The sequence below is a fragment of the Rattus norvegicus genome, chromosome 2 (genome assembly GCF_021556685.1).
Source record: "Rattus norvegicus strain SHRSP/BbbUtx chromosome 2, alternate assembly SHRSP_T2T, whole genome shotgun sequence".
Taxonomy (NCBI): Eukaryota; Metazoa; Chordata; class Mammalia; order Rodentia; family Muridae; genus Rattus; species Rattus norvegicus.
Genome location: NC_141535.1, coordinates 201,051,886 through 201,060,348, shown reverse-complemented (window position 1 = coordinate 201,060,348; position 8,463 = coordinate 201,051,886).

Here is an 8,463-nt window from a genome sequence, read left to right as displayed (position 1 = left end):
CTTAGTTATCCTAATTGATGTGAGGTAGAATCTCTGGAAAGTCTTAACTTCATGAAATTTTTAGGCAAATGGATGGACTAGAAAATATTATGCTGAATGAAGTAACCCAGTTACAAAATAACACACATGTTACGTACTCACTGATAAGTGGTTATTAGCCCAAAAGCTCAGAATGCCCAAGATATAATTCATAGCTCATATGAAGCTCAAGAGGAAGGAAATCCAAAGTGTGGATGCTTCAGTCCTTCTTAAAAGGGGGAACAAAACACTCCCTGAAGGTAGAGGATGGGAGGAACATATGAGGAAGAGAGGAAGGTGTAGGATCAGGTGTGGGAGAAGACTAGGATTATATAGAGAGGGTTAGGAACTTGAACCGAGGTCTGTAGCAACGTGGGATGGGGAACTGGGTGTAGCAACTGAAAAGTCTCAGATGCCAGGAATGCAAGAGGGGAACCAATGTGGGTGACATAAGCTGAAATCACCAAGGAAGGGGAGGGAGAACTTGTTGAGACCACATCCAGAGGTTGGATACAACTTTGGGTTGAAGAATGGGGCCACACACACATCTCTAAATTTTTAACCCAGAATTGCTCCTGTCTAAAGGGAATACCATGGTGAAGAATGAAGCAGAGACTGAACAAAAGGCCATTGAGAGACTGCCCAACCTGGTGATCTATCCTATATGCAGACACCAATCCCAGACAGTAGTGCTTACTGACAGGAGCCTGATATAGCTGTCTCCTGAAAGGTTCTGTCAGAGCCTGACAAATACAGAGGCAGATGCTTGCAACCAACCATCAGACTGAGCACAGGGACCCAAATGGAGGAGTTAGGGGATGAGCTGCAAGGGTTTGTAACCCCATAGGATGAACAACAATATCAACCAAGCAGACTACCCAGAGATCCCAGGGATTAAACCACAGAGTACATATGGAGTGAACCATGACCTCAATTGTGTATATAGCAGAGGATGGCCTTATCTACCATCTATGGGAGGAGAGGCCCTTGGTTCTGTTAACTCTTGAGACCTGGTCTAGGGGAATTCCATTGTGAGGAGGTGGGAGTTGGTGACTGTCTGGGAGAGAATCCCAATAGAAGAAGGTGAGGACGAATGGGATGGGGCTTTGCATAGCAGAACCAAGAAAGTGAATAACACTTGAAATGTAAATAAATAAAATTATATATATGTGTGTATATATATATATATATATATATATATTTGAAGGGTGTACACAGTACTCAGTATTGCTGACACTATTAAAAGAAAAGTGGGAAAATATTAAAAGAGGAAAAAGCATGCAAAATAATGATATAATTTAAAATGAGACAATATCTTAATTTGTCCAAAGATGTAATAAAATACTGTAATGTACCAATTGTTCCATATGTGTATATGTCTTAGGCATATTAGTTTGCATAATACAGTCTACCATGTTTGTAAAATAATGAAATCCCCTCATGACACATTTCTACATTTCTCAAGTAATATTCTCATCATTTTAGTACTATGCTGAATTCCTTAATTCAAAAATGGGTGGCATTATGGTCAAATGCCATTGGAGCTCTTTTACGGTTTTCTGCTCTTCTTTCTTTATCATAATATTGAAGAGTGGTTCAAATTCATTGGGAAGAAGACCTGTGTAACATTTTTTATGATGAAGTTGATATTGGGTTTGCTTCTCAATTTAGACAAAACTAAAGAGAAGGTGATAATATAGATGCTATGAAAAGGATAAAATGAAAAATATCCTTGAGTGTGAATTCATGAATTTCCTAGTTATCAAATCATTCCTTTCCCTTTGTGGAATTACTTTAACTATGTCTCTCAAATGCCAACTCAAATTTTTTCTCACTGTAACCTTAGCATCCCAAAAATGCCTGAAGGAGAGTAGTTGGTGTAGATATTGCAGAAATATTCCTGCATGAGTAAAATCATCACATATCACAGTCAGAAGAAAAGATCTTTATAGGTCTTAGGTTTAGAACTTTAAAGTATTAACAAATTCTTTATCTCAACATCAAAATCCTTTTGAAGAACTGTGGGTATCACATAACTAAGACTTTGCTGCAGGGAGCAAAACTGTCAGGGGACAGTCACTGTTTCACCTGCACAGCCAGATGTAAGTCTATCATATTTTTCCTTTTAAATAGCAGCTGTAACTCAGTTTTTGTATAGTACATAGATTAAATTTGCTATATTATGCCCAGAAGTCCTTTTGAAAAATTTGAACATTTCCAACATAGCATCACTTGAAAGACCAATTAATTGGCACAACCAAGCACCCCAGAACAAGTAATTTACATGCTCTAACTCACTTTTGCAACAATCATATTTCAAAAAATGCATACACATTTAAATAGAACACAGGATCAGTAATTAATTTTATTGCTGTTGAAATGATTTTATGAACATTGATAAGGAAAATATACATATTAAGTTGAATTACCAGAGAACAAACTTATAACATCAGATTTTTTAATGCCTTAAAATGACAAATTCTAAAAGCATTCAGTTCCTTAAATTAATTCATTTATTATCTCACATAAAAGAATTATGAGTTGCCTTTATAAACAAACTTTAATAATTTAGAATCTTCTCAATAAGTTGTGCGCTCTTCATCTTTGGACATGTAACATGTCAGTGCACTATCTTCCTAAGGTGTACTGCAGGAAGCAATATGTGCCATTTCAGGGTAATAAGCCTTTCAATAAATTTCTCCAATTGAGAAACTTAGAGAAAGTTGCTTCTGTAGTCAACTGTTTTTGACCATTTTCCATATTTAAATGAAATTTAGATATAAAATAGGAAACATACAAAAATACATATGCAGTGTGCTCTTCCAGAAACAGGGAAAGAGAGTTCACAATTTCACTTAATCTTCACAATTGTTTTATATTCTGTTGTTGAGCTACTTGACAACAATGTCAAAAAACTGTCTTTCTGTAGTTAGTGGAGGAAAGAACGTAACATTCAGAGTTTATCATCACTAAATCACAAGTATTTATAGCTTTGGTATGTCTAAAAGCAGGTTTCCTCTTTATGTTATGTATTTGATGGAAAAATGTCTTTGTTCTTGACAGCTTATCAATTTTTATTTCACTTGATCTAGTACAAAGGAAATGCATTTAAAAAGAAAACTTTCTTTAAATTTTTCACAGTACATATCAATTGATTTATAGCCAGAAAATAATTACATATTTATATATTTTACTAAAAATTATGTGGATTAAAATCATATTAGGGAAAGTATGCCCAGAGAATTGCATTCAGCAAGAATATTTTTCAACAAAAATTAAATTCCTTGTTTCTCTCTACAATTTAGATGAACAAGATTACAATGCAGAAATCACATATACAGCCTGGTTATATTAACATTTAAAAATGGGTAATTATTTTAGAGTGTCTGTTTAGATTTATCTCTTTTGTGTCTATGATTAAAACCATAGATAAATTGGCCTTTATTAGGCTTATTGATGACCAGTATTAACTCATATTAAGTAACCAAATTTATATAAATAAAATGTCTTTTAACAATATTTATATCTACTCTGGAAGAAAATATTCAAAGAATAGACTTATATACACCTGCCATGAGCTAATTATCCCATGTTACTCCTGAGAATAAGTGGAATCCTGAGATAAAAGGAGTGAGTTCGGAGTTATATTCAGACATCTATGATTTGCCAAAAAACAAATCAAAGCAAAAAACATTTTTGTCACTCACTGTATCAAATTCTATTGCTCTCCATGTTCATATGTGTATCTCTGACTGTCTCTGTCTATCTCTCTGACTTCGTCTCTGTCTCTTTGACTGTTTTTCTGTCTCTGTCTCTATGTCTCTGATTCTATCCCTCTGTCTCAGTTTCCTCTTTCTCTCTCTCTCTCTCTCTCTCTCTCTCTCTCTCTCTCTCTCTCTCTCACACACACACACACACACACACACACACAGAGAGAGAGAGAGAGAGAGAGAGAGAGAGAGAGAGAGAGAGAGAGAAGGAGAGAGAGGGGGGAGAAGAGTTGTGAGCAAAAGCGATTACCATGGTGGGGTGACAGGTTGGCCCTGACTAGAATCTACAATCTATAAGATCAGACAATATGCCAGCAGAAGATGATAGTGACCAAATTTGTAATCTACAGCTAATAGAGTGGCAAAATTCAGAAATTATTTTGAGTGTTCATATTTACTATCAACATTTGTAACTTATTTTTCTACTCATAGCTCCAATGCAATAATTATAGTTTGTCTTCATTCCTTTAGCTCTAGATTCAGTGGCTACTCAAATGATGGAGAATGTCATGTCCAAATTTGAACGTATTATCTCCATAGATTTGTTTATATTTTCGAAATTAAGTTACCACTGCTTATGGAAAGGTGAAAGGAAGCTGAGTTTTTTGTTTGTTTTGTTTTGTTTTGTTTTGTTTTTTCTGTCCACATCCCAGCAAAAATTTTATATAAACACCATTCTTTCTTCTCTTAACAATGGAGAGAAAGCGCAGTCAGTAGAAAGCTGTGCCACAGGCATAAGGATCTAGTTTTGATCCACAGAGGAAGCATAAAATAGACAGCAATGGAATAGATTACACCTGATATCTAGACTCAGAGAATATTGAGTCGTAAACAACAGTTCATCCAACCTAACTGCATCAGTAAACCTTGGGTAAAGATTCAGCCTAACACAATTAAGAAGGTACCTTAAGAATGATAACGTGAGTGCTTTATCTATGATGTATGCATAAGCATAAATAGGCTATTACACAGATACACATACCTTTTAGCATACAAACACGTGTTTGTATAAACATGAAACAACAAAACCAAAACCAAAAGAAAACCTGTCACATTCAATTCCAAATGAATATACTATAGGGACCAGCATTTATTCTTTATATGTGAGAAAAAGAAACTGATGTTCTAAATCGAATTGAATTTCAGTTCAGTCTAAATATGTGCTGTATTATCTCCTCAACCCAAGGCTAATACATGTTTTCCTTAATCATGAAAGAAGAGACAGAAAAGTAGATCAGAGAAATAAAATGTATCAGGGACATTTATTTTGTTTCTGGCAGAAATATATTTACTCAAACTATGTAAACGTTTACTTCGGTAAAAATGAGGAATTAACAGTGTCCTGTTTGGTGGCAACTTAGCCAAATGAGAATGGAAAGGTATGTGGAGTTTTGCATGTGTGATTTTTGTATTGTTTTGTTTTGTTTAGTTTTACTTTGTTGTTTGTTGTTTTGTTTTGTATTACCTTTGAGAGAGGTATTTTGTGTAGTCCAGTTTAGCCTCAAATTCCAAGTGTACCTGAGGGTGACTTTGAATTTCAAATCCTCCTACTTCAACCTTGGATTAAAATAATTAAGTTTGACTGAAACTGTGTACACATATTTCACGTTCGGTATAAGGTTTTCTTCATAAACTATGAACTACCATGTAAATGGTTCCAAGACAATGTTCCTTTACAATCAGCCTAGGCCATTACAGCAGGCCAGTACAGTAAACTCCAGGAGGGGCACATTTTAAGTAATGTGTGTGCACGCACAGCTTCCAGAAAATTTTCTGATTTGATAATGAATGAATAGGTCTGGAAATCTAAATATGTTCAAAGTCTATATTTGAAGAAGTCATGAAACATCTCTCCTACATCCTCCTGACAGTGTGCAGGTTTCTCAAAAACTTATTTTTTAACTGAGTGATATATCCGACTAATGACCTAAATACAGAAGACTGTCTTCAGTCACTAAATGGATTTTATACTATTTTTTATCTTGGTATGTGAGGCAAATATTCATAATAGATTTATCGCATTAGATTTTTCTTACCTGGAAGTGTGGCTTGTATTATAACTTTCCTCCACAAATTCTTTCATTCAGTTCATTAATACCTACACTTGTCTAAGAATTCATCTATACTTCAATAACAGGATAAATAAAATGATAAAGAAGAAATAGTGGGCATGGTGGTTGTCTCTTTAGGAGATTCTTATAAATTACACTCAATGTCAAAGTACGGTAACTAAATATAAAGCTTTAAACAATAGCAGCATGAGATAGATGTGGGGAGGAGGGAGAAAGAGAAGAAAAGATGGAGAATGATTGGGCTTTGTAGACTTTTGTAATATCAAAATTCACCTACAGTGATATAGCTCCTATAGAAAGGATATAATTACTTATAAAGCATAGTTCCATATATATATATATATATATATATATATATATATATATATATATGGTTGAAAGAAGAAAAACAAAGAGAAGAAAAAATGTAACTTTATTTAAAAATTTAAAAATCATTTAGAGGGTTAGTCTTTTCATATGATCAGTTCAGTCTTCCCAAATAAAACTTACAACAAAGCTTAAGTGTATATGTAGTTTAGACCAAATTTAATTAAATATAATATATTTTGTTAGATTAAAATTAGAGGTTTATCTATCAGTAAACATAATGAAATTTGAAAGATGCAGCTGTTTCTTGTCTTTATACACTAAATATGTTTGTAACTATTAGAGGATTATTATGATTACAGTGTAAAGTTGTTGAACCAATTATATATATATATATATATATACTTATATATATATGTATTATATATATATATGAAAAATGATTAAATGTAATAGCCTTAAAACTGCAGAAAACTGGGCTGGAGAGATGGCTCAGTGGTTCAGAGCACTGACTGCCCTTCCAGAGGTCCTGAGTTCAATTCCCAGCAACCACATGGTGGCTCACAACCATCTGTAATGAGATCTGATGCCCTCTTCTGGTGTGTTTGAAGACAGCTACAGTGTACTTATATATAAATAAATAATTCTTTTTAAAAAAAACTGCAGAAAACTGTCCATATATAGAAATATCCCTGCATCCCAGGTATGAAACCTACTTCATCTTGGTGAAAGATCACTTGGTGTGTTCTTGAATTCAGTTTTTAATAATTTTATTGAGTATTTTTGTTTCAATAATCATAAGTGAACCTGGTCTGAAGTTCTTTTTCTTTGTTGAATCTTTAAGTGATTTAGGTATAAGCATAACTGTGGCTTCACAGAACAAATTAGATCAGAATGAAATCCAGTATCCCAAAGCAACATGATACTTGTCATTAAAATTGAAGTCATATAGAATGCAGCTTCAGTCTTTCAGGAGTGTATAGTATTGAAAATACTCTCAAGGCAGAAAGATCTCTAAGATAGAGGCCAGCATAATCTACATAGTGAGGTCCAGGAAAGACAGGACTTCACAGAATAATACTGTCTTTGAAAACAAATAAACAAAAGAACAGGAAGAAAAGAAATAAAGAAGTAAGAGACAGAACCAATTCCACAGCTCCCTGCACCCAAATCCCGATGGGGAGAGAGCTGAACACCCAGAAGTGCAGACAATCCCGAGAACACAGGACAAACCTCAACTTCTGTTCACCTCTGCCCACATCCCAGGCTCAAGAGAAAACTGCATAATGCTTCTGGATACAATAATATAGGACCAGTCACCTGCAGGAGCCTGCCAGTTCTGGCCTGCAGCCAGAATTGAACTAAAAGAGTCACACAGCTCATTGCACCCAAACCCAGTTGGGGAGAGAGCTGGATACTCAGAGGTGCGGACACTCCTGAAAACTCAGAGGAGACTACTCTCTGCCCACATTCCTGACCCAAGGGGAAATCTCCTAGTGCTATCTGTGCCCTCTGGGAATAGGGAACTAGGAGCAGTGAGGGGCAGGACCCTTCAGGTTTCAACCTGCACCTAGAGATGAAAGCCAGTCATCAGGAGTACCTACACACCTGAGAGCAAAGATCTCTGTTTCCAGATCCAGCTGAAAGAAAACAGGACTACAGGAGTGCTGACACACAGGCCTACATGAGGGTCAAGCCACTTTCAGAGACAGCAAAACCACCAGCACCACAGACAACCTAATGGCAAGAGAAAGCACAGGGAACCTAAGGAACAGAAACCAAGACTACTTGGCATCATCAGAGCCCAGTTCTTTGACCAAAGCAAATACTGAATATCTAAACACACTGGAAAAGCAAGATTTAGATATAAAAATCACATTTTTTGATGATGAAGATGGAGGACTTTGAGAAGGACATAAATAATTCCCTTAAAGATATACAGGACAACACAAGTAAACAAATAGAAGCCCTTAAAGAGGAAACATACAAATCCCTTAATGAATTACATAAAAACAAAAACAGTTCATGGAATTAAACAAAACCATCAAAAATTTAAATATGAAAATAGAAACAATAAAGCAAGCACAAAGGGAGACAACCCTGGAGATAGAAAACTTAGGGAAGAGATTAGGAGTCATAGATGCAAGCATCACCAACAGAATATGAGAGATGGAAGAGAGAATCTCAGGCCCATAAAATACCATAGAAAACATAGACACAACCATCAAAGATAATGGAAAATGGGAAGAGCTCCTAGAACAAAACATCCAGGAAAGATAGGACACAATGAGAAATTC